This window comes from Herpailurus yagouaroundi, unplaced genomic scaffold, assembly GCF_014898765.1.
Source record: "Herpailurus yagouaroundi ecotype Mexico unplaced genomic scaffold, PumYag 159, whole genome shotgun sequence".
Lineage (NCBI taxonomy): Eukaryota > Metazoa > Chordata > Mammalia > Carnivora > Felidae > Herpailurus > Herpailurus yagouaroundi.
In genome coordinates, this window is record NW_024412400.1 from 4,860,136 (window position 1) to 4,887,529 (window position 27,394).

Consider the following 27,394-nt stretch of genomic DNA (forward strand, 5'->3'; position numbering starts at 1 on the left):
GACCCCCTCTTTGCCTCTCCCTGTTCCTTTTCTCTCGCAAAATCCGTTTCTGTTCCTATCTCAGGCGGGATGCTAAACTCAGCCTTGTCACCATTGTTTACAAGAAATCCACTCCCATAAATCACGGGCTGAGGTTCCTATGCTTGACATGATGTCAGCAGGAGACATAGAGAGGGGTCCTGGCACGTGACACTCCATCAACTCCCTGTCCCCTCACCCCCACCCTCCTCACTCCTCCTTCTGCTTCCTTCTGCCTTGCCCCCACCCCGGAGCCCCACTCTGTCCTTCCCTTTGCACCTCCAAATGCTCAGCAGGGTAAAAGGTCTTCTTTCTGACGACACCTACTCTCTGTCCAAAGACTTGGGACGACCTTAGAATTGTAAATAATGAAGGGGCGCCTGGGTGGCTCAGTCAGTTAAGTGTCAGACTCTTGGTTCCAGCTCAGGTCACGATCTCGCGGTTTCCGTGTCCCGCTCTGTGCTGGCAGCTGGGACCCTGCTTGAGATCCTCTCTCTCCGCCCCTCCCCCACTCTCGCTCTCGCTCTCTCTCTCTCTCTCTCTCTCTCTCTGTCTCTCTCAAAATAAAGAAACGTGAAAAACAATAATAACAATGAAATAATAAATAAGTAACAAAAAGACAATCTTGAGTTACCAAGGAAAGCCTCCAGTTAGAACAACACATGAGAACAGCTCTGGGGGGCGTCTCCCCTCCAGGTCGTGGCCCGGCACCAGCCCGAGGGGACACAGCTTCCTCCTCCACATCTCAAAGGACACTTCCTACACCCTTGATCTGTGCAACAGCCAAACCAACTAGGATTTTCTCTCCCCTGTTTCCAGGGCATCTTCTTGAAGGTTTCCCCATGTCAGCTCTTCAGCTGACTGTCGATGCGAGTGAAATATATGATGCTCATTTGTTTATTAATGTCCTCCTTTCGTGCTGAAATCAAAAGGATTTTCACTGGGGTTCCGATCTGAGATCTGGATAATTACAACAGATGACTTTTGGAAAGTCATCTTTCCAACGCACCACAGACAAGAAACAGGGAGCAATTCTTGGTGATGGCTCGCTCTTGGAGAAATAGAAATGATACTCGCGACCAGACAGCAGAAATGGGATGGTCTGAAACACCATGATGTTACCGCACTAGTAGGCTTTTTGTTTTGTTTCGTTTTTTAAGTAATGCTCCTGGTTTCTTTTGAACATTTGTATGATTCAGCTCCCAGGAACTTCCTTACCAGAACTGGATGTATTTGGCCTCCCCGTCACATGAATTGCCATTAACACAAACTTTCTTCCAAGGAGTGTAATCCGTTTCACAAAGGCACAAAAATAGTGACATCTTTGCTCTTTTAAGCCTAGGTATGCTATTAATCTAACCGTTTGCTCTAAAATATAATACCTATAGTCCTTAAAAGATTTTTATCTTTTCCTGTATTGCCACGTTGTCACATAAGAACATAAATAGTAAATGCTTAAGAGTATAGCTGTTGACCTAGAAGACAACTATTAGTGTTGGATAATATAGTGAGAAGAGCATGGATTGATTGATTGATTGATTGACTGATTGATTGATGAGAGAGAGAGTGTGGGGGGAGGGGCAGAGAGCGAGAATCCCCAGCAGGCTCCACACTGTCAGCGAGAAGCCCAATGTGGGGCTCGATACCACAGACCATGAGATCATGACCTGAGCTGAGGTCAAGAGTCAGACACTTAACCAACTGAGCCATCTAGGCCCCATGGATCTTTTTTCATGCAAACCACTTAAGTTGGAGCCCTGACTTAGTTCCTTCCTAGCTTGTGGACAAATTCCTTAATCTTTCTGAGCCTGAGAGATAATAATACCTACCGGGAAGAATTGTGGAAGGGGTGAAGGGAGAAATTGATTGGAAAGGCTTATAGCATAGCGACCGGCACGTGGAAGCTTCCAGTTTTTGCCGTTGTCCCCTAAGAGTGGTATCTCTCCAGTGAGAGGCTATTACCCTATTGTAACCTGTTGACTAAAAGGATCCTCCTTCTTTACAAGACAAATGTTTTCAGAACATCTTTGTTCGGTGGGCGAATAGTTAATAGTTAATAAACCAGCATAGTATACACTGATCTCCAATTGTCCCCAGAACACAGCAAACAGTAGCCCACAGCCCTGTTAACTGACCAGCGCCTCCTTCAAGAGCTATGGGCAAAATTCTTTATGCTTATATGGTCCCTATGTCTGAAACACTCAAAGCATTTTTCCAGAGATTAAATCAGGGCGTTCATATGACCCTGGTTAATAAATGTCAACTCTCCGATGTGAAACCTCAAAATATCCTTTTGAGGAAGGTGGCTGACAACCTTATCTCCCATACAAATAAACTGAGGCATGGAGGGATGAATCAGAGGGCTCATTACAGATCCTTCACCCCTCGTGTACGCTTTTTAGTTTATCTGTGAAGACCAGTGTTCATGGGAACGCGGAGTGTCAGCAGGGATCCCCAAAGAGCCTGGTTGTGGATTCTTGGAGAAAACCAGCTTACCTTTCTCTACCGTGGCTGGAAGGGTTATGGGACACAGCGGCCACGCGATGTGGAGGCAGGCGGTGCCCTAACTGGGTAAAGAGTCTGAGCCAGTGGGGCGCCGGTTCAGCGTCCGACTCAGCTCAGGTCATGATCTCGCGGTCCGTGGGTTCAAGCCCTGTGTCGGGCTCTGTACCGACAGCTCAGAGCCTGGAGCCTGCTCCGGGTTCTATCTCCCGCTCTCTCTGCCCCTCACACTCTGTCTCTCAAAAATGAATAGATGTTTTTAAGAAACAGATTCTGAGTCAGGGATGTCAGCACAAGAAGATAAGCCAGAACTCTAGAGGTGGGTGGTTGTGGCACCTCTCATGGAAAACCCAAAGTTCCCATTTTGAGCTACCATTTGCCTCTTCTCAGGAGGAAAATGGATCTCAAGAGGTGCTAGGAGGGGGGAGGCTTTTGCGCACAGAGAAGGCGAGAGTGCTCTGATAGGCAGATGTCAGAGCACTGAGGTCCAACCTGGCTGCTTAAGACGGTGTCAGCACCTATGACATGAAGAGGCAGGACGATTTCCACCTCCCACAGTGACCACGTCCACCTCCAACATGCACCTCCAGTGGACGCTTGGGGAGGCCCACCCTTTGTCCCATTACTGCTTTTCTCAAAGACCATCTACCTCTTTCACGAATCGACAACACCAATAAAGTGTATTATCATTTACTCTATGCCCACTCTTTCACATGGCACGCTGGCTTTGTCGGCTTGGCTCTGTAACAACATAGAGTCACAAGCTGGAGTCACGTCTCCCGGAATTCCCTTCCCTGACTGGTTCCATGTCAGGGCAAGCCACAGGAGAAACTCTGCTCGAGACTTGAAAAGTGGGAGGAAAGCAGCCTCCGCATTTTGTATGCTCTGAGGTCAGGATAAGGCAGGAGGCACCATGGCAGCTGGCTCACATTGTCCCTGTCACTCCCACTCCTGCTCTGTCTCCTCCCTCGACTTCCCCGTGTGCAAGTATGGAATCTCAGGGGAGGGTGCGGGCTCCCCCTGCATGTCAGGCACGGCATGGAGTTTGCAGGCGGGTGTCAGTTCATCTTCGTGGGTGCCAGTTTGTCTGTACTCTCGACCGCACTTGGTTTTCTTACCTTACTGCCAAGCTGGTTAATCTAATGCTACTATAGCCTCGGCGCCAGACGAAGAAACAGCCCAGCCTCGTTGTCAGTTTCTACGATGCAGAGTCCAATCCTTCGAAGGTTTGTTTTCTCTATTACTTAGGGTAGTTCTGTTTCTCTGATTGAACCCTGAGACACACACATTGTCTCACTGAATCCTCACAACATTCCCAGAATACAAGTACTCTTACTATCCCTATTTCACAGGTGACCAACCTGAGAAACAAGGAGATTGTCCTTTGTCACTTAGCTGCTATGTGGTGATGCTGAGATGTGAACCCAGACGGTCTGACACCAGAGCCTGAGTTTCACTCCTTACTCATTTTTTCCCAGACTCTGTGTAATCTGGCTTCTGTACCTCCAGGTTCTTTTTTTTTTTTTTTCTTGAGAGATGTGTTTCAACTCTTCCCAAAGAAAACGTTCCCCTGTCGTTCTCCTTCTAGACCTCTTTAAAGCCCCTGATATTTTCCTGTGTTCTTCCCTTTGACTATCCAAAGTTTTCTTTTTCGTTTCCCTTACTAACTCTTCTGCCGTCTTCTGCTGCATAGCACACACACACACGGGTGTGACCGTGCCACTCGGGCTTCAAATCGCACGCTCATCCCTTCCGACTGCTGGCCCAACAGTGAACTATCAGCCCCTTTGCCAGCCCGAATCCCTGCCATCTACCACTAGGGGCTGCCAGGGACCCTACCCCCCGCCACCCCAATAGTAAAACAGAAGTGATCAAGCATAAAACACACAGAACAGAGACCGAATGGGAAAGAGACACAACAGGGAAGGGAGGAGGGGAAACTGGGAACATCGGCCAAAGTAAAGCGGGGAAGGACCCCGGGAGGTCTTCAAAGACAGAAATAAAGTTCCATAGGGAGAAAAACGTCCACGGTGCTTTGATGGCTTTTATAAAGAGAGAAGGGGCCAGGTCCAAAGTCATGGAGACAAGGGGCAAAAAAATACAGATGTCCCAGAGAAGCAGACTCAGAAGATCGACAGCAGGATTCTTGGTGGGGTCAACTGAACAATGAGAGCTGCTCTAACATGAAACTAATCAACAGAGGGAGGACTGAGCGATATCTTACTCATCCCAAAAGTAGGAACTGGAGCTGAGCAAAGCCAGAAACCCAAGGAATACATGTAGTGTCTGCACGTGCTAAGTCAAGGGAAGTGGTCACCAAGGAAGAAATTGCAACGTTCTGCGAAACTTGGTTAAGTCAGGAGGCATGAACCGCACATACCAAGGATCCCAGCAACCCTTGAGAACAGGCAGGGATGACCGGCCCAGGGACCCGTCTTTCATTGACGACTGTCCCCCTCCACCCCATCCATTTTCCTCTGGGGATGGAAAATTGCAATTGTCCAAGAATGAGACAGGGTCCTGCATCTGTTTTTCCACCAATGTGAGAACTGCAAACTCCAAGAAGTAAACAATGAAATTCACACCAGATCCAGGAATAAACCTTGACTGTGTTGACTCAGTTGACTTGGTAAACCTTTGCAGAGGAAAACTTAGCTGACAAGAAACTGAAGGCATCCAAAAAAGAGGCAAGAGTGGGAAAAAAAAAAAAAGTGACACTCGTAGTCCTTAAACCCAGTGATCTCGGACTCAAGAGTTCTATTTCTGAACCTCATAAACAGAAAAATACTAAACAGAGAGACAGCTTTTTGCCCAAAGTTGTTTCACTGCTACTTATAATAGTGTAAAATTGCAAACTGTCTATATATGGGGCAAAGGGGAATGGTTCTAGAGGAATATAAATAAACAATACAGTACCACCCTACTATGAAATATAACGCAGGCATTAAAAAAAACGAAGTGTGCATGTGTGTGTGTGTGTGTGTGTCCTCTTACAGGGGTGAGAGAAGAAACGGAGAACAAAAGAAATACTGGTACGTGAAAAGAGAAAGTTCCCTTATGCTGTGTAAAGCATGCACTCATTTTGGTGAGTGTCTCTGAGAGGGTCTGTTTATCTCTGGTTACGTAAACCTAGTAAAAGTCCCAAGAAATATTACAAACCGTTAATCGTGGTGACCTCTGGGGGCAGGAGGCGAGAACAACAATGCCAAGACATCCTTCTTCCTCATTTTTATACTTCCAAATTGCTTGAGCTTTTTTAGATGTCAAGCAGACACCTGTCCCTTAACATCTATTCACCCCATGCATAGCCGCATCTCAGAAGCTACATAGTTTATGAAAAAACTACATTTCCCAGTACCCTTTGGAATTAGATGCGGCCATCTTTGCCAGAGCATAAGCAAGGATGTGAACCACTTCTAGGTCAGGGGTTACCAGAGACAGTGAGCCACTGACACACATTCTTTCTCCTTCTACCAGGTGACTCCGGACATGGCGACCCAACCTCTGGACATGGCGACCCAAGGTCCACAAAACAGAAGGAACAGGTCCCCGAATTATCATGGGGAAGAACCCACCTGGGACTGATACATGAGTGAGGAACTAACTTCTATTTTATTTGAACGAATACCTCTGGGCCTATGTACGTGGATGTTTACGGAAGTGCTATTTACAATAGCCAAAACTGGAAAGAATGTAAATGCACTCCAACTGATGAAAGGCAACTTAGATTAGCCTAGCTAAAATGTCCAGTGTTACTTTTTGGTCGGCTTTTTAATTAAACTTTTTTATTTTGAGGTAATTGAATATTCACATGCAGTTGGAAGTAACACAGAGAAATCCTGTGCACCCTTTACCCAGGCCCCCCCCCCCCCGTGGTAACATCTTCCAAAACCATAGCACAATATCACAACCTGAATGTTGCCCTTTCACCCTCCAGCCCCCATCTCCACCTTAACCCCTAGCTAATGTATTGCCCATTTCTATAATTTGTCATCTGGATAACACGATAGAAATGGAATCATAGAGCGTGTAACCTTTTGGGATTGGTTTTCTGCACTCAGCATAACCCTCCGGAGATTCATCCAGGCTGTTGCATGTGTCAATAGTTTGTTCCTTTTTGTTGCTGAGTAGTGCTCTAGGGAATGGACATACCACAGTGTGCTTGCCATTCATTCAGAGATAAGACAACTGAATTGTTTCTAGTGATGGGCCACTGCGAGTGACACTTCTGTAAACACCCATGAACTGACTTTGCTGCGACTGGAAGTCTTTATCTCTCCGGGATAAATTCCCAGGGGTGCAACTGCTGGGTCATATGGGGGCTGCCTTTTTCATTTTCTTAAGAAACTGCCAAATTGTTTCCCAGAGCAGTGGTAGCATTTTACATTCCCACCCACCACGTATGAGTGGTAGTTTCTCCACATCTTCATCAGCATTTGGTGTGGTCACTACTTTTTTATTTTAGTCATCCCAACAGGTGTCCAGCGATGTTTCATTGTGGGTTTTATTGGCATTTTCCTAATAGCGAAAGATGTTGAACATCTCTTTGTGGATCTATTTGCCACCTGTATATCCTCCTCTGAGAAGTTTCCCTTCATGTCTATTGTCCATATTCTGAATGAATTGTCTGCTTTCTCACCGTTGAGTTTGAGAGACTCAAAACTTATATGTTTTAAATGTTTATATGTTCTTATATGTTTTAAATACTAGTCTTTTATTGGATTGTGATTTGCAAATACTTTGTCCCACTCTGTAGCTTATCTTTTCATCCCCTTCACCCTTGCCTTTCACAAGCAAAGCTTTAAATTTTGATGACATCTGATGTATCAATTCTTCCTTCACCTGGATCATGATTTTGATATCAAATCTAAGAACTCTCTGCCCATCCTTGGATCCCTAGGATCTCCTTTTATGTTTTTTCTGAAACTTCTATAATTTTGCATGTTCCATTTTCAGTTCACATTTATATAAAATGTGAGACCTACATTGAGGTCCGTGTTTCGTACAGTTGAAGTTCAAATGCTCCAGCACCATTTGTTGGTCTCCCTTCCTTCCACTGAGTTGCTTCCGTACGTTTGTCAAAAAAAAGAGAGAGGCAGTGGGTTATATTTGTATGGTTCTAGTTCTGGGTTCTCTGTTCTGTTCCACCGATCTCTGTGTCTATCCCTTGATATTGTAGTTGTTTGGTAAGTCTTGGAAGTGGCTCAACTGATTCCTTCCATTTTATGCTGCTTTTTCAAAAGTGTTTTGGCTACCCTACTTTTTACTCATACAGACTTTAGAATAATCTTGTCTACATCTACCAAAAATCTTTAGGGATTTTGATAAGAATTTCATTAAACCTGCATATTAATTTCAAGACAACTGACTTATTTGCTACGTTGAGTCTTCTAATCCACAAACTGGGAATATGTTTGTGGATATGTGTCGTCTTTGATTTCTTGCATCAATGTTGCGTAGTGTTGTATAGTTTTAGTCTTGGATATTTTTGTCATTTCTTGACCTAATGTCACTAAACATCCCACCGAGATTGGTAAATGTTATTTCTTTTTGCACAGGTAACAATATTTTCGTTTTTTTCTCGGAATTGATCTTTGTTTCCGACTCTAGCAATTTTGAGTTCAAAATATTTTCTTCCAGGGGCACCTGGGTGGCTCGGTCGGTTAAGTGTCCGACTTTGGCTCAGGTCGTGATCTCACAGCTCGTGGGTTCAAGCCCTGCTTCTGGCTCTGTGCTGACAGCTCAGAGCCTTAGAGCCTGCTTCGGATTCTGTCTCCCTCTCTGCTCCTCCCTAGCTCACACACACACACTCTCTCTCTCTCAAAAATAAACGTTTAGGGGCGCCTGGGTGGCGCAGTCGGTTAAGCGTCCGACTTCAGCCAGGTCACGATCTCGCGGTCCGTGAGTTCGAGCCCCACGTCGGGCTCTGGGCTGATGGCTCGGAGCCTGGAGCCTGTTTCCGATTCTGTGTCTCCCTCTCTCTCTGCCCCTCCCCCGTTCATGCTCTGTCTCTCTCTGTTCCAAAAATAAATAAACGTTGAAAAAAAATTTTTTTTTTAAATAAACGTTTAAAGAAAAAAATATATATTTTCTTCCACTCAGAAATTTGTTAACTTTTGACTCTGATAATATTTTACGCTTAGAAAAAGTTTACAACAACAGTACAAAGAACTCCTACATATGCTTTATGTATGTTCACTAATTTTGCTGTATTTGTTCACTTATCTCATCCCTGTATTTGTCATTCACTTGAAAGTAAATTACAGACAGAATGCTCCTTCATTCCTGAATATTTCAGTGTATATTTCCTAAAATCAACGATGCATACTTCTATCACAACTGTACTATTACCGAAGTCAAGAATTTTAACATTGACATACTTCTATTATCTAACCATCAGATCTTATTTAAATTTCACTACTTGTCCCAATAATGACTTTTATAATAATTTGTCTCTTAACATTTAGTGTAAAGCCTGATGGCCGTCTATTTTTTTTTTTTTATTCCTTTTTAGTTTTTTTTTTTTTTTTTTTTCTCCTGTCTGGAAGGTTTGAAGATTTTCCCTTTCCTCTTAAGGTTATAAAATTTCACCAGACTTGGACAAGATTAAATTTATCTTCCTTAGCACCATGGAGGAAAATGCACCCGGAAAACGTGTGCCTTTGTTCAGCCCAGGAAATGTTTCACCTTCAGTTCTTACATTACTTCCTTTCGTCCATTTTCTCTGTTCTTCTGAAACGTCAGGCGTCTCATTCTTTCAACCAGAATCTATTCGGGGCATTTTGTATGCCAAACACCGCTCAGAGGGGGGGGCGGAAAAAATAATTTAGCCTCAGACCAAGCAATTGGCTGAGCCGATCACTCACCAGCAAAAACACAAAGCTTGGAAAATTGCAAGGCAGGACACGCATCCTTCCAGGGACTCGTGCTCCTAGAACAGAACCAGCGTGCCCCCAGACAGAGGAGAAGCCGTTCAGATTTCCTTGCAGCTAAACAGGGTACTTTGAAACCTGAAGGCTGACAATCCAGAACCTTTGACCAGTGCTTTATCACTGAAAATAACCCACCTATACTTATATCCACTACATACAGACAGCCTGGATGTTAGGAACTTCTCTCGAGAACTTGCCCTGGAAACATGTAATGCTGTGTGTCCTCTCTACACCAATTAAAAAAAAAAAAAAAACTTGTCCTGCCATTATCAACTAAAAAATCTGTTCTTATTCTTTGTGGCATGGCTTATCAAATCTCTGAAAGTAAATAGTCATACTGTAAACTTGGAGCTTTTGTGGATTTAGGGACAAACCACATTTTTTTTTTTCTTACAGAATTTTCCCCAAACCACTTGCCACTTGCTATAGGGAAACTACAAACACACTCCTGTAGTGGTTTTCTTCCTTGACTGCCATAGCTCCCTTCTGGAGGTTGGTGATGTTAAAGCTAGAGGGAGAACGCAAGGTTGGGATCTTTTCTGGTAAAGATGGAGGCTGAAGTGGGTAGAGAGCTTGGGAGGACCACCTATCCAGACCCCCAGTCTCAGCTTTTTCAGATCCAAGAAGCTCAGCTTTGTACTGGTCTCCAGAGTTGGTCAGTCTCTCATGGGCTTCCTCAGACTAATCAACCTCATGAGCATCTGAGAGAGAAACTAGGTAAATGAAAAATCAGAGCACCAGGAATGCCTTCGCTCTTCAAAGACTAAGCCAATCTCTCAGCTCTGCCGCTTATAAGAGTGGGGTCGTGGGCAGTGACTTAAGTTAACATTTCTGAACCTTGACGTCCTCCTTTGTGAAATGGGGACAGTAAAAATACTAGCTCATAAGGCTGGTGTGGGAGAAATTAGTATAATATGTACGAAACGCTTACCACACTCCTGGCACCGTGATAGGCATTCCGTAAGTGATGACTGCTAAAAAAAAAATTCATATTCATAGTCAAGGGTGGATACATTTTCCCACACAGGCAAATTCACACGGTAATATATATTATAGTCCCAAGGTTGTACAAGGCACAGAAAAGCAGGGGAAAGAGGAGACTGTGGCAAATCCCAGGACCTGATATTCCTATCACCCAAAGGCAACATCACAGCCAAGTTGACTAGAATAACTTGTATTTACAACACACTTACTCCTAGGACCTCCTTTCCAGAACTCGAAGATGCTCTTCTGCTCCCTTGTTGTCTCTTTAGAATCTGTTATGCCAACATTTAAGCTGACTTGTAGAGGGCTCGCTACTGTTGGTTTACTGTGATCCCTCAAAGGATCACAACGTTCTGGTTTTGCGAAGGTCCCTCCCTGACCCATTACAGAGTCACCCAAGCTAAGGGGTTATTTTTGTCCAATGCCCAAGCCTTCATTTCTCTATCTGTTGACCCATAACCTCATAAGAACTGATCAATAGTTATGACAAATAATAGGTAATTTTTAAAATAGGTATCTCGTCATCATTCTCTGGGTGCCAAGAACCCGTGGTTTACATTTGTACCACAAATCACTTTATAGAACCATGGAAGTATGAAAGTTAGCTTGCCTAGTGATAATAAGATGAAAATTCAAGAAGTTGGGGCTTTTTCCTTCCTTACTTCTTACAGTTCTGAAATAGCTGTAACTCTTTTTGGAAAAGATCGATTATCTGCTCCTTTGGCTGAATTACAATGTATGCCAGATGCTTAGAAAAACAGGCTTATTTCCTCTGTTTCTTAACGTAGCAAATGAAGGAAGAGTGTGGAATCATAACATGAGAACACTTACAATAAAACCTAACTCTTTTTTACTAATTTGGAATCTCCCCCAAAATACTCTAAAATATGTAAGACATACTACAAGTTCAATGTATAAATACATTATAATTATTAATCATTAACAATGAGTCTTCTCTATGCGTTTTGCCAGGGGTTAATACACAACATGATATATAGTCAGAAGAAGTAAAATGAGTATTTTTAAAATAAAGCTTTATGACAGTTTTCAGCAATTCAGATAGAACTCGCCCACACTTGTAATACAATCTGTTTGTTCCAAAAGGTATAATCATGTGATAGCCTGGGTAGTAAATGCAGAGAAATGTCTGTCCTGCCATTGGTTTCTGAAAGTGTATTTTTCCAGAACAGTTTAGAGTTATATAGGAATTGAAATCCAGTAAACAGATCACATTTCTGTTTTCTTTCCTGAAAGTTGTTAACACACAATTTAAGAACATTTCATATGCCATCATTGATGACTTCTCTCTTCCTACCTTTAAAAAAGGCTGTATTCGTAGACATAAAATCACTGTTATGTTCCCATTTGAATTTTCCTTCAATTGGACTTTCTAAAATACTTCTCTTCCTATGTTTCTATAAACAGAAATATAGCATCGTGTTTAAATTTGCTTCAACTTTGAGCTAAGATGATAAATATTCAGGCCAGAAGGGAGAACATTCTGGACTATAGAGAAAGATGAGGTGACTAGGGAGGAAAGGAGAGAAAGATCAAAATCTCTTTCCAGTTCTACCATTAACAAACTGGAACCTCATTTTCCTATCCATTACTAAGCCTTTACTAAGGTTGTTTTCAAGTCGTTCTAATGTTCTATGATGCTAAATCATTTCTTAATTTTTTGAGAGAGAGAGGGAGAGAGCACGAGTGGAGGAAGGGCAGAAAGAGAGGGAAAGAGAATCCAAGGAAAGCTTCACGCTCAGTGTGGAGCCCGATACAGGGATCGATCTTATGACCGTGACATCATGACCTGACCCCAAATCAACAGTCGGATGCTCAACCGACTGAGCCACCCAGGCACCTCAATGACTCTAAATTATTTCTTAAAATAGGTTCGCCCAAACCTGAAACCCTTGCCACTTCATTTTTTAGGTAGAGATGATGCCTACAAAAGAAAAAACATGTCCTGACTGACTCTCCCATAAACTATACCTTTGGTACAAGTCAGTTTTCTGGAAACTTCTGCCTTCTGTTGGGAGTTTACAATGCTGGGAACCCTGGCCTGGACAGGATGATGCCGGTTAAATAGGCCGTCCATACCAAAAGCTTTTTTATGACAGGCAAATCTCATTTCATTTCATTCCTGTTCATGACGTGCCTTCACACCAAAAGGGGGCACCATCTTAAATATTTTCTTTCTGCTTCGTGGGTACGTGCGTCTCCTGTTATAAAGCAGTGAGGTCATTACTCGGCCAACTCTCTGAGGTTTCCTTCAAATGAAAGGGATGGTAGGGTTTCCCGTGGCACCATGTTGAAAACCTCCATCAGGTTTCAGCTCCACATCTAACTCCCCTTTGGCCTTTAGAATGGAGTGGGGAGGGATGGGAACACCAGAAGCAAGGCTTTGTTCTGAGTGGCCTTTGGTAAGTAACTTCTGTTGAAGGAACTTCTTCCTTAAGAAAATACTGTCTGCAGAAATGCCCATAATTGTCTAAATAAGAAAGTTTCACTGTTATCATGGGGCCACATGACTTCCGGGCTAATGATCTCACTTAGTCTCTAGGACCCGCTGATCACAACCCCCTCTTCTGCTATTTTGCTGACCGGATGGAAAAACCACAGCCTACTGTCACAGGACTGCCCGCCAGTTCTGCTTTTGAACACAGCCCAGCACAACAAGCCACAAACCCATCAAGTCATACAAACAGGTGTCCAGCCGGTGGCTGTTTCCCCACAGGATGTTGAGTCACGTTCTTACAATTCACAACAGGGTTTCTCTAAACTTGCAACATTTCCCTAGGACCTAAGTGCCATGCTGAAAAGAAAAGAATATACCTAAACCCGATCCTTTAAAAAGCCCAGCTGGGGGCGCCTGGGTGGCGCAGTCGGTTAAGCGTCCGGCTTCAGCCAGGTCACGATCTCGCGCTCTGTGAGTTCGAGCCCCGCGTCGGGCTCTGGGCTGATGGCTCGGAGCCTGGAGCCTGTTTCCGATTCTGTGTCTCCCTCTCTCTCTGCCCCTCGCCCGTTCATGCTCTGTCTCTCTCTGTCCCCAAAATAAATAAACGTTGAAAAAAAAAAATTTTTTTTAAAGCCCAGCTGATTTCTGACAGCACGGATGCACCTAGAGGGTATTAGGCTAAGTTAAATAAACCCGATGGAAAAAGGCAAATATCGCATGATTTCACTCATGTGCTGGATCTAAACCACAAAACAAACAAACAAAGCAGAAACAGACCTGTAAACACAGAGAACAAACTGATGGTTGCCAGAGTGGAAGGGGATGGCAGAATGGGCAAAATGGGCGAAGGACAAGGGGGAGGTGTCTTCAGGCTTTCGGCTGTGGGATAAATAAGTCATGGGGATAAAAGCATGAGGAATGTAGTCAATGGTGCCGTAATGGCCTTGTATGGTGACAGATGGTAGCTACGTTGCGGTGAGCGTAGCATAAGACACAGAGTTGTTGAATCACTATATTGCACGCCCGAAACGAACGTCACGTTGTGTGTCAGCTCAACTTCGATCCTAAAAGGGCAAAACAAAATAAAAAGACTGGTTGCCCCCAAACAAAATATCGTAAAAGTTACTCAATTCTGATATCTCTTCAGGAAATAGAACGATACTCTTTGGATGGGAAAGTCACATTCTTAGAGCTGTGAAAGCCTGCACAACTGAATAGGTACGTAAGCGCCTTCAAACTCATAGAGGAGTAATTCTCTTTCGAACACTCCCCTAGGAAAATTCCCTAATTTAGGTTGATCGCCGTGGATAGAAAGAGCCCCAGGCAATTTGTCCAGCAAGCAAATTGGCACTTGAGCCCGGATGTCCATGTCTCAATCAACATTTCCTATTAAGGGAAAATTGTTGCTGTTCTCCATTAAAATGAGTTCACTATTCCATTTCAATTTTTTGTGTCAAATGCCAAAGTAGAGGGAACTTTTAATGTAATTGGAAAGCTATCAGGTGAAGTTTCTTGTAGCTCCATGCACTAACTGAAACGTGGCTGGACCCAGGGACATGTTTCTCCTACAGTCCTCTTAGGAGGAGGCTGTGTTTGTCTCTCAGCCCTCAAGTCCCTCTCTATCAGGGAGAATAAGGTAGATAGGTGTCCTTCCAGCAACTCATTGCTATTTGTAGACTTTTCTTCTCTCTTCTTGCCACCTGCCACTCCTACTTCCTGTAGCCACCTCCTGACTTTTTTCTCCTCGATTCTTGTCATTGTTCTTGGTCACTCCAACATCCATACGGATGATCCAGTCAACACCACGGACACAGTTCCGGGGCTTACTTTCAACGTTCTTTGGGTCCCCTCTACCTCGACTGCTCATTTCATGTCATCCCCTAAATCTGAATGCCAACCTTCTCATTCTCCACACACCATCTCAACCACCCTTACTGGGAACGTCCAGCTAAGCTTCCTGGCCTCGCCAGGTTGTAATACAACAACATCCTCAAGAAGAAGGCATGAATTAGAAGAAGAAAAGCAAAAGATGGGAGAGAGTAATAGAGAATCAGAAGTGGCTTTGAGAGACGAAGGGTAAACCATAAGAAGAAAAAAAAAAGATAACAGATGCTGGCTACAAAATTCAGATTCACCTCTCCTGGCACGCCCTCCTGGGCCACAGATCTCACCGGTGTGAGTCTTGGTCAAGAGTTGACTGGCCAGAGGAGGGAGACAATCAAAATAACCGTTCACCGGAGACGATTGTGGGGTCCCCTCCTGTATTTAAGGTCCCAGGGACTGGGGAAAAGTGCCACAAGTGGGGTAAAAGATGGCTGTATGGGTCCAGGAGGAGACAGAGCACAGCCATGGCAGACAGAAAATAGTCCCCCGAACATAGGAGTCCCCTGGGACACGCCATTCATACCAGCGGGGGAAGAGGTTGAGCATCAGAACCTGAGGGTGAGGAGAAGAATTGGAAAAGGAAATCTCCCAGTTACTGGAGAGTCCAAATACTGTTGACACCCCTAACATTTGGAATGGGTCATCTGTGTTCTCTGTAAGTTTCTTTCTTCTCCTGTCACAAGAGTACTTTTTAATCTTTTTGTAATTAAAATTAATAAGTGTAAAGTGTAAAATTTCATGACGCGATACTGTACAACCGCCTCCTTTCTCAAGGTCCAAAACGTTTCTGCCACCTCGAAAGAAAATCCCACATCACGAAGCAGTCATTCATTCCCCCTTCCTCCTTGCCAGGCTCCAGGAAACCACCAGTCCGTTCATGTCTCCACGGATTTACCCGTTCTACATATGTTATGTAAATAGAATCATGTAATTTGTGATCTTTTGCTCCTGGCTTTTTTCACTTCGCATGTTTTTAACATTCATCCACAGTGTAGAACATATCAGTGCTTTATTCTTTTTATGGCTGAATAATATTCTATTGAATACATATACAGAGGATTGTCAGAGTGCTATTCCCTAGTTACGTGGAGAAGTGATATAACAATGCGTGGCCCACACGACTGAACAATCCACGTAAATAAGGCATATGGCACTGGGTCCTGGTCCATACAATTCAGTCAGTGTTCACTACCGTCACTATTGTTATCATTGAGATGGTAATTTTTATTACTTAACTAGCTTTCATTGTAAAGTCTGCAAATTCTAATTTAAGATCAGCTCATCTCTCTCATCCCCTGTGATGGCTGGTTTTATGTGTCAACGAGGCTAAGCCATGCCACCCGTTTTGTTAAACACAGGTCTCGATGTTGCCAAGAAGGTATTTTTAAATTTTTTTTTTCAACGTTTATTTATTTTTGGGACAGAAAGAGACAGAGCATGAACGGGGGAGGGGCAGAGAGAGAGGGAGACACAGAATCGGAAACAGGCTCCAGGCTCCGAGCCATCAGCCCAGAGCCCGACGCGGGGCTCGAACTCACGGAGCGCGAGATCGTGACCTGGCTGAAGTCGGACGCTTAACCGACTGCGCCACCCAGGCGCCCCAAGAAGGTATTTTTAAAATCAATTTCGCAGAGAGGTTAACATTTACATCAACGGAGTTTCCGGAAGCAGTTTACCCTCCATAATATGGATCAGTTGAAGCCTTAAGAGCAAAGACTGAGGGTGCCATAAGAAAAGGGATTCTGCCTCAAGGTCACTATAGAAATTCTGTCTGGGTTTCCTGCTTGCTGGCCTGCCTTACAGATTTCAGACTTGGCTAGCCCCACGCTCATGTGAACCAGCTCCCTACACGCACACACACACGTATATGTACGAGTGCATACATGTATGCATGCATGTATGTATACACTGGCAGAAATATATGTATATGTATTATTATTTTATGTATATGGTTGCACTGGTTTCTCTGGAGGACTCTAACACATCCTACCTAATCAAGAAGGGGAGCCAGCCCACCCCTGACAGTCCTTTATCTCCCAACAGTGAGCAGCTCCCATGCAAGACTCATTCAAGTAGTTTCTCTTTCTCGCCGACTGTCCTTAGATCTGCGTCATCTCACCTAGTTCATACAATAACATTCAAAGTCAGCATCATTAGATGATGAGGCTGAGGTTCAGAAAAGATGGGCGACTTCCCCAGGCTCCTACGATTTGTCCATTACAGTGCCTGATAAGAATCGAAAATTATGTCAGTGAAAGACTCATGCTCTCTCCAGTTACCTTGCAGGTAGGTATCTGCATCGTGGTAAGGCAGGCAGTATCCGGCACAAGCCTCGCCAACTAGTAGGCGCTTCACAAGTGTATCTTTCGCCCCATATCAAAACTGTCGTGTTAGTTCCTTCACTGGAGAGTGTCATTCTAAAGACTCATCTTTCCAATGTCTTGCGCCTCTTGACCTGTTGCGCGAATTTGAAAAGTATCCTTAGATATTTTCTGTATTTTCCAACAGGTGATCGAATGCTTATGGCTGTCACACAAGTCATTAAAACCAAGTGCTAATGTCCAAGACTTGGCGATAATAAGCTAATCCACTTATTCACTCCCCAGAAAACAGTCACCCATAGGTTATATCGTAAGTTTCAGGAATTTAAAAAAGTAAACAAGAAAAGTATTCATTCAAATGGTGACCCCTGTTGTGTCTTTCAGAAGCTTGGACTTTGAATACCTTCTCTTGTCCTTGCTCTGAGGCAATGATGCAAAGTCTTCTAGGGTTTACATTTAATGGGGAACTATGTTCCCTCATCTGGTAAGTTTTGCGTGTTTGTGGACATGTGTTCAATAAAGGTGTAATCCATAATGAGTTTTCCATGAAAGGATCCAGTTTTGAGTTGTAAGTCCATTTCAGTTCGTGGTTTCCTTTGGCACATCGTTGTTTGGAGTGGAAAAAAAGAATTGGTTAAAGCCCCACTGGCGAATGAGTATGTGTTTAATGTTTCCGGGTCAACTGGACGCTTACCTTTTTTTTTTTTTTTTTTTTTTTTTTCAGTTTTAATTGTGAAACCATGTTTCGTGCCTGTGATTCTTTGAACTGCAACTTTCTGCCGGTTACGGGTTACCCAGGCAAGAGAAGCTCCAAGAGTAATTCTCACCTGTCCGGAGAACAGTGAAGCGCGAGGAGTCGATAGATATCGTTTACCTAGTACAGATCGTTAATGGTTTGTTACAATTCAAACCTCCTATGTGCCAGAAGCTAACCCGGTGGCTACAGAGAAGTATACAGTCCTCTTCCACAGTAAGTAGAAAATCTAGCGGGAGAGAGAGCTAATGTTTCTAAAAGGTACCTAAAAAACGAAGCAGGAAGTGTAAAATTGCCAGCGGGATGGTGTGGAGGTAGGAGGGCAAACCTTGGGCCACCCCCATCACTGATAATCCAAGGCTGATGGTGCTAATCAAACTCCCTTTGCACCATGAGCCTAGATGAAGCCTCATTTCAACATCTCCTCAGTACAGTATCCCTGGTAACCACTACCAGTCACTCGCACTAGGAAATGCAACGTTTGCCCTTTTTTCTTTCTTTCTTTCTTTTTTTTTTTTTTGCCATTTTTATATAGATAATGCTTAGAAGTTCAAAAGAAGGTGTAGACCTATGACAACGAAGCAGACTTCTTTTCCTAGGTCAGGAAAGCAAATAGAATCGATACTAATTTCCTCTCCTCCTCCTCCTCCTCCTCCTCCTCCTCCAAGGATTTTGAGACTCAGAAGGACACATCCAGAAGAAACCCTGCCTCCAAACACAAAAGGGCGACGTTCTCAGAAACCTGCCAACTTCAAAAAACGTACACCAGCCTACATCATTTACTCTAAATATATCGGACATGAAGTAGCTCGACACTCGGACCCCTAGTCTGCAACAATTTCTATGGGATTTGTTGTGATGCCCCGATTTCAGCTCAGACTCCAATCAGGATCCTTTCAGGGGAAAGAGAAAGCCCTTGTAATGCAGAACACAGCTGCAAAGCTGCAACACAGGGCTGCTGGTTCTGGGCAGATAGCAAAGGCCCCCATCGCAGAGAAACTGTCCCCAACCATCAGGATTCAGCAGTTTTCCAATCATTGGACACTATTGAAAATAAACTTCAAACCAAGATATAAGGAGAGAGTGAGACTCAACATTCTGATAGGAAAATTCTGCTTCCCTTGCCTTCCTGCAAAAGGCAAAAATGGGGTAGGCCAAGAGGAGTGATTGACGCTCAGCAGAACGCGGACAAAGGAAGAAAAGGATGTCCAGACTGGATGACAAGAGAGAATATGCCCAAAGCACCTGGCCGGCTCAGTCGGAGGAGCTCGCGACTCTTGATCTCAGGGTCGTGAGTTTGAGCCCCACGGTGGGTGTGGAGATTACTAAAAACATAAATAAATAAATAACTCTAAAAAGGGAAGAGAATATGCTCTTGGAAAAATCTACCTGATCAAAGATTCTAACTAAAGCTTGAGTGAAAAGGGAATTCAAAATTAGTATATGTATGTTACATATGTATATGTATAATGTATATACATATTATAGCATACGTGTAATTATCTACAAATTAGTTTATGAGCTCCATTAAAAGTTTCTATAGCTGTTGCAAATACTTATGTGTGAATTCACTTTTTCAAAAAGTCTAGATGGCTGTTATTCTATAAGTGGTTTCAGTTATTCTCAAATGGCCTTTTTAATGTCTCCTCCAATCCATTAAATGATTCCTTCGGATCATATTAGGAATGGCTATTAGAACAATGTAGACATTGCTCAGCTATTGCATTCAAGAGTCTATGCTCAGGGTGAACCAAATAGGTAAGCAGACTATCTTAGGTCAATGTCCCTAGAAGCACAGCCTGAGACAAGGATTCAAGTACACAAGGATTCAAGTACACATGGAAAAAGCACTCTCAGGAGAAATCTCTGAAGGAAGGAAAATAACAGGATAGGGCAAGGGGAGAAGACTGAGCAAGGCTGTGGTCTCAGGTATAGTCTGGCCTCGTCCTGATCTACAGAGGGGCTATCGAGCAAAATCCATACCCTAGAGGTCTCCCTTCTTAAAGCAAAGGAGGTTATACTTGCTATTCCGTAGCTGGCCATAATGGTACTAGCCATTCCGTAGCTCTTCCAGCCAGATAGCTTCCTGCAGCCCCAGACAATTTTCCAGCTGTGAAACATTAGCAGCCAGCATTCAAAGAAGCTGAGGGAATGGGTGCAGCAGCCCGACGTAAGGGATTTGGGGGGACATCACAGTCCCTTTGGAGAGTGTTGCCTTCTTTGGCCTCATTTTTGTCTAGCAAAAGTCTGTAAGCAGCACTGCTGGAAAACCTTATTCTAGCACCTTCAGACTCCTTTAAGGTCCTTTGGGAATAACTCTATGGAACTAGCCTCCAAAATCCCATTTCTGAAATGCATTCTGAAGTAGAAACAATAGCAGTTAATGCAGCGGTATACATGATTGCTGTCAGACAAGTTTTTTGTTATGCTAGAGAAACACACTAGGACTTGTCACGGAGTACTGGAGACCAGGGAAAAGAAGGAACCCAGGGGGAAATGGGACCAGGGGATCGACCCGGTGAATTCCAAAGTGAGTCGGGCTGCTATTAGAAAAATCACATCTTCCAGAGTCATGTGTATACACTTGCGTTCCAAGATCTGCAAAATTATGGATACTTTCAGACCCATAGTCTGTCCATTGGTTACAATGCCGTAAGATGTGCCTTGCACATCCATTGGAGGAGAAAGTGTTTCAGAAGCCCCTAATGCTGTGTTTGGCTCCTTGTGTGCACCGCTCAATAAATGGTATTTTATTACCATGACATATATCTCTGCTCTCCACTCCCACCCACTGAACTGCTTCATCCTCCAAATCCAAATTGCTGGATTGGATTTATCCAATGCAGAACCCAAACCAAAGCCACAAACACTCAAATACTAACCAAAAAAGCATGGCCAGAGCACAGATCATGACAGTAGAGTTGTGTTCTTACAGAGCAACTTTCCCTGTCTAAGAAATGATATTAAGCCCCGGGGAAAGGAGGAGGAAGACAACCCTGCTGCCATAGAGAGGGTAAAATGGAGAATTTGCAAGCCACATCTTGGGCCTGGATCAGCTCAGCCTTGTAATACCAGCATTGAGCTTTGAGTAAAGATGCTAAGTTGTTGTCTTTGCCACTGCCTTCTGATAAGGACCACAAATTGCCAGCAGCCAACCCATTGCTCTTGTCATCTAGCTTGGGGTAACATTTGTGTGATCCTGGAGATTCTCTCCAGCCCCCATCCAAACAGTCTCATATGGACAACCACCATATCCGATGACAAGGGTTCCTCGTAAGTCTGGTTCACCTCATCCCCACCATGGATGGTGAGGATGAATATTAGCGACCGTGGAGATGAATGGAGATTATGAAATGCGCTTCCCCAACATGACCTTCTGTCTTGCCCACAGTTGGCCCTTCACATTTACTCAACAAGACTCCAAGAAGCACCCAGTGCTGTTGAAAGCCATGTAACTCCACCACCCAGAGGGAACTTGCCCAAGGTGCCAATTCTATCCCACCTGCAGAGCTGTTTGGGAGAAGAGCGGTGGGGTTAACAATTTACACTGGAGTTTTTCTTTTATTTGTTCAGAATTTGGTGTCCCCTTCCATTTCTCCTCCCTCTTCTTTTGCCCCAGCTCCAATTAGAAAATTCCATTGTACAAAATCCCACTCCACAGGAACCTATATCAAAATGAGGAAGCCATTGGTGTATAAAGGACGCTCATTTCAAGAGGGTAGAACACAGTGTGCCATGTAATCAAAGGCAATTAAGGACATTCATGCAATTGTGAATATACACCCTTTGCATAAACAATTATGGAGAATTGTTCACAAAGCTTACATGCTGTGGCACTGGATGGTTTCCAAATGGCACTTAAGGCATAAGAAGTACTTATTTGGGGCTTGCAAACATGAGTTTTGTTTGTGTTCTTATGCATGTTTGGCAAATACAATGCAGGCTCTGTTTTCAGAACATTTGGCCTTAAATAAAAAGCAATGTGTCAAGCAAATCCACCAAGAAGTACACTAAATCTAAAACTTCTTCTGTTGGACCCAGAGGGAGGCTGAGGTAGACTCTTCCTTTTCCAGTTAAAGGCAACATCTGGATCCAATTGCCAAGAGTTCTGGCTGACCCGGCCACATCTAGCAGAGAGGCAGAAAGCCTTACCCAAGACCCGTGCATTCGCTGTGAAGCTGCCCACTGCTTATAGCACACTGGAATCAGTTAAGAGGGCAAAATGTCCACGTGAGCAGGATGATCTCACCCCGTGCCTCTCGATGACCTCAAACATTTGCCATCTGCTCCAAGACATGCAAAGTACTACCTACATGCATATCGGATTTCCTGGATGGGGGCAGAGGTGGGGAGAAGGACACGTTTCTATCATCTTCACTTGGCAAATAAAAAACAAGCCAAGAGGAGCACCTGGGTAGCTCAGTTGGTTGAGCGTCCAACTTCAGCTCAGGTCGTGATCTCACCATTCGTGGGTTCGAGTCCTGCATCGGGCTCTGTGCTGATAGCTCTGAGCCTGGAGCCTGCTTTGGATTCTGTGTCTCCCTCTCTCTCTGCCCCTCCCCTGCTCATGTTCTCTCTCTCCCTCTCTCAAAAATAAATTAACATTAAAAAAAAAAAAAAAGCAAGATTTTACAGTCCATCTAATAGGCTGAAATACCAATTCTGCTTGCTTTGTGTCTAAGCAAGTTATATAACATCGGCCTCACTGTCCTCACTGGTAAAACAAAGGTAATAGCACCTGCTTCATGAAAGCTGTTGAAGACTAATAAGATGACAAACATAAAGTGACCACACGCAGTAGCCTTTCAGAGAATGTAGGCTAAAAGTATTAAATTATTATATCATATTCTCCCTATGCTTTCCCTTTTGCCTCTATGTAGAAAAATCTCCTCCATTAAAAAAAAAAAAACAAAAAAACTTGGCCCACCACTCACCCTCACAATGTACTACACATCCATTTCCTTAAATGCCAAGTTCCTTAAAAGAGGAGTCTGCACGTGTTGTCCTGCCCTCACTCCCGTTCACCCTCAGCACCTGCCCTTCCCCCACAATGAGCGATGAGGATCTTTCACCCACAGCCTTTGCCCCTTGACTGTGAGTGTGTCCCAAGCTACCCCACTGACGGGCTGGCCACCTGGCTGCCGTCAATCAGTAGAATGTGGACAAATATGATGGCTGCCCCTCGTGAGCAGAAATGTTAACTGTGCCTGCTCTGTTCACTTTGGCCTCCTGCGTCCTTGCCTCCTTCCATGAGAACAGTGTGAAACAGAAAGTCTGCTCTTTAGCCTGAGCCTTGGAATAAGAAGATGTCTAGAGCCGGGGAGAGCGCGCTAGAATCACAGCCAACTCACAGCCATCATTTAATGTCCGAAGGAGATAAGTGTTCGGTTTTATTCTGTTGAGAATTAGGTTGGTTGTTACTGCAGCAAAAGCTGCTGACTGATACCCAAAATCTGTTCGTCTGCCTACCAAATTATCCCCACTATGGTGGTCAATAAGGGATGATCTTCCAAGGAACCGTTCTTCATGGAACTGCCCCTCTAATCCCATTCGCCAGTACCCATCATACATCATTCCCCAGAATCCTGCCATGTTTGTTACTGTTGGCCCCCCAGCCAACAATTATTGGCTCATGTGTGGGCATCTGACCCAGTCTACAGTGGGAGAAAGGCACAAAGCCACCATACACACAGAAGCGGAATGAGAAGGAGCATCCAAGGAGACTTGAGCCATTGGCTAAGACTGTTCTGTTTCTACTGCTAAGTGTACATGCACAGAACAGAACTCCTGGCTACAAGGAGCAGGGCCAGGATGACCCCCACACATGGGCAGGAAGGAGGAAGGTCCTTTGTTCCCACAGGAGGGACTTACCATGAGCCGTTTGGGGTTGGTGGACAGTAGCTTGAAAAGTCAGGTCCAGACAGAACAGACTGGTATGGAAGTGGTTTAGAGCCAAGTCTTTCAAAGACTCAGAGAGCCATCCAAATATCTCCATATGGTGAAACTAAATCTACAGAAAGAATCTGAGGGCCCGAGGAAAACTAACGCCCCTCGGGGGTGGGAAGAGGGTCATCAGACACCTCTGGGACACCGGAGGAGCCATCAAAGCACCAAACTTCTGACAAGTCTACCCAGGACTGTGGATAAGAGTCTTTCCCACCCTCAACAGCAGCTTCTAGAGCCACCCTGGGCCCTCGCCTCCAACTTGTTTCCAACAGAGCAAATCTAGCCAGAATCGGAATTGCTGTGACCTCCCAGACACCACTCTGATAGTTCACAGGAAAAGGTTCCAGACCAAACACAGGAAAGTTCTGAGATTTAAGGGTAAAACGGTCCCCATACCCCATACCGCAACTGTTTTTCAATTGTGGTAATAACAAGCGATGTGCACCAATGGAGGTAAGTATTTTACAAACCTACCATCTTCCTCCTTTTATAAAGATGGAGAGGCTATAGCGGGCAGGGCACCCACCAATGCTCACCCTTAGCAGGGTATCCTGTTCAGAAACCTGTAGGTTGTTGGGTCAGAGACTAACTGGGGTGTTCTCCTGTTGGCTCAGCCCTTGCTGACTCACGTGGGGGTGCAAGGTACACTCCAAGACAATTACAACCCCCAGATCCTCCTCCTAAGGCTCCTGGAGACCTTGGATGTACTTGGTCTTACCACTTGGACTTCCATGTTTATCATGGAAGATGACTGCTGGGGGAGCCCTGACCAGCATCTGAAAAACCAGGGGAATACAGGCAATAATGAGTACAGCTGGGTCAGATTACAGGTTATAGAGAAGGGCAGTACAGTCATAATTGCCAACACCTCCTGGGTGATAGATCATGGGCGATGATCTAAACGTAACATAGAAGATTTATGATAATCCTTATAACATCCCCATGAGACAGATGCTATTGAAAGTCCCATCTTCCAGATGAGAAACCTGAAGCATGAGAGAGTTCAATTAACTTCCCTAAGATGTATTAAGGGAGACTATAAAGAGGTAGAGGAATATTCATCACAGCATTATTTTTAATAACGTAAGGCTTCCATAGTGATACTGTAGACAAACTTAAATGTCCAACACTAAGAAGCTGATTACATAAATTACAATACACCCACATTACATTAAAAATAACCCTGTAGGTGTGTGGTTTGGAAATGAAAGTCTGTTATCATGTATTATTCAGTGAAAAAAAATCAGGGCACAAAATAAATAAAGGCATAATCCCATACTTTGGCAATTATAAATATATATGTGCATTTTTTAAAGTTCTGGAAGAAAATGCATCCAAGCGTTACCAGTGGTCCGCAAATGGTAAGGTTGTGGATGCTTTGGATCAGCCTTCTATTTACGTAAATCCCAATTATGCAATCCCAATAAAAGTGGATTGCTTTTTCATGACAGAAAAGTTACATTAATTAAAAATTGTTTAATGCTTATTTATTTTTGAGAGAGAGAGAGAGACAGAGCCCGAGCCCAGAGAGAGGGGGAGACACAGAATCCAGGCTTCAAGCTGTCAGCACAGAGCCCGACCCAGGGCTCAAATTCACGAACCGGGGGATCGTGACTTGAGCCCAAGTCAGACACTTAAAGGACTGAGCCACCCAGGCACCCCTATTCTTTGAGTATAGTTAATACACATATTAGTTTCCGGTGTCCGACATAACGATTCAACCTTTCTATGTGTTACGCTGTGCTTATCACCAACACAGCTGCCATCTGTCTATAAATAATGGTCTACTACGTAGCCATAGAAAGGGATGAAATCTTGCCATTTGCAACAACATGCATGGACCTAGCGGGTATTATGCTGAGTAAAATAAATCAGACTGAAAAAGGCAAAGATACCATATGATTTCACTCATGTGCGGAGATTAAAGACAAAACAAACGTATAAACAAACCCAAGCAAAGTCAGACCGATATACGGAAAAACAAACTGGTGATTTCCAGAAGGGAGGGGGAGTGGGGGGATGGGCAAAATGGAGAAGGGGAGAGAGAGGTATAGGCCTCCAGTTATGGAACGACCACATTATGGGGGGGAAAAAAGGTATAGCATAAAGGGGTACCTGCGTGGCTCAGTCGGTTAAGCATCTGACTTTTGATTTTAGCTCAGGTCACGAACTCACGGTTTGTGAGCTCGAGACCCACATTGGGCTCTGACCACTGACAGTGCGGAGTCTGATTGGAATTCTCTCTCTCCCTCTCTCTCTGCCCCTCTCTTGCTTGCTCGGTCTCTCTCTCTCTCTCTCTCTCTCAAAATAGATAGATAAACTAAAAAAAAAAGAAAGAAAGAAAGAAAGAAAGAAAGAAAGAAAGAAAAAGAAAGGAGGAGCTGTTTCCTCCAGTTAAAAAAAGTGCAGCACAAGAAAATATGGTCCATGGTTGGGGCGCCTGGGTGGCTCAGTCAGTTAAGCATCCGACTTCAGCTCAGGTCATGATCTCGCGGTTTGTGAGTTCCAGCCCCACGTCGGGCTCTGTGCTGACAGCTCAGAGCCCGGAGCCTGCTTGGGATTCTGTGTCTCCCTCTCTCTCTGCCCCTCCCCCCTCGCACTCTGTCTCTCTCTATCAAAAATAAATAAATGTAAAAAAAATTTTGTTTTCAAGAAGATACGGTCGCTGGTACTGTAATAGCCTTGTTTTACTTTAAGCCAGCACTTTCCAATTTTCCTTCATCACAAAGCTCCTTTACGCAACACCTATTTATAGTTCAAGAAATGCTTACCCATTCTGGAAGCCGTGGCATTGCTCGCCACTCAACCCTTCTGCGGAACATACAGCCCTCATACAGCATAACCTATATTTGCATATCATGGAGCTTAGAAACATCACACAGTGTGGAGCCCGGCATTCACCTCCCCCCACCCCCCGCCCCAGCTCAAAGCCAATACCCTCCCTGCTTCACAGGACAGCTCCCCGGAAAATCAAACCATTCCAACCACGGCCTCATAGTCTATTCCAGACAGTGACGTCTGAAAGAATTAAATAGAGAGAATAAAAGACAGGGAGAGCAAGTTAGAAAACGTAAGAAGCTTGCTTACTTACTAGTTATTCTCATGTTTCAAAATGAACTTTGAGAAACCAGATTTTTTTTTTCTTGCTTCTTCGTTTCTTTTTAAGACGGCGGGTGCTCGAAATGCCATGAGGGCAGACAACACAGAATGATTGCAACGCTGTGTCAGGACTTATTTTCTGCTTCCTCATTTCTGAGGCTTTTAAGACGACACGACTGGGATCCGCTCGGCTTCCGCGGTTGGTCTCATTTGTGCCTTTGCGGCATCGTTTGAATCCTTTTCCTATACTTTGGGCAATGTGCCACATGGCGGGACCTATCTGTGCAAGACAGAAACTGGCCTCCCCCGCAATTAGGGCTCAAGGAAGTGAACCCGACCCACCTCCAGAGATTTCAATGACAAACACGAGACAAGCAAGGATGCAGCCCAGAATCCATTTTATTGGAAAGGGAGAGGGGGCCGGGAAGAGAAATATCAAGCTTTCAGAATCTGGAATGTCAGAGAACCTCACAGCGGTGTCGCCGGTCTCTGTTTTGGG

General features: G+C 44.3%; 1 long non-coding RNA gene across 1 annotated transcript in view; it reads right to left on the reverse strand.

Moving 5' to 3' along the window:
* The window catches only part of LOC121033445 (uncharacterized), a 46,035-nt gene extending 18,944 nt beyond the window's left edge, over nt 1-27,091 (reverse strand). Inside the window, exon 1 of the long non-coding RNA XR_005791912.1 lies at nt 26,888-27,091. This is a non-coding gene — a long non-coding RNA (uncharacterized LOC121033445). The remainder of the gene's footprint in view (nt 1-26,887) is intronic.
* Nucleotides 27,092-27,394: the final 303 nt, after the last annotated feature.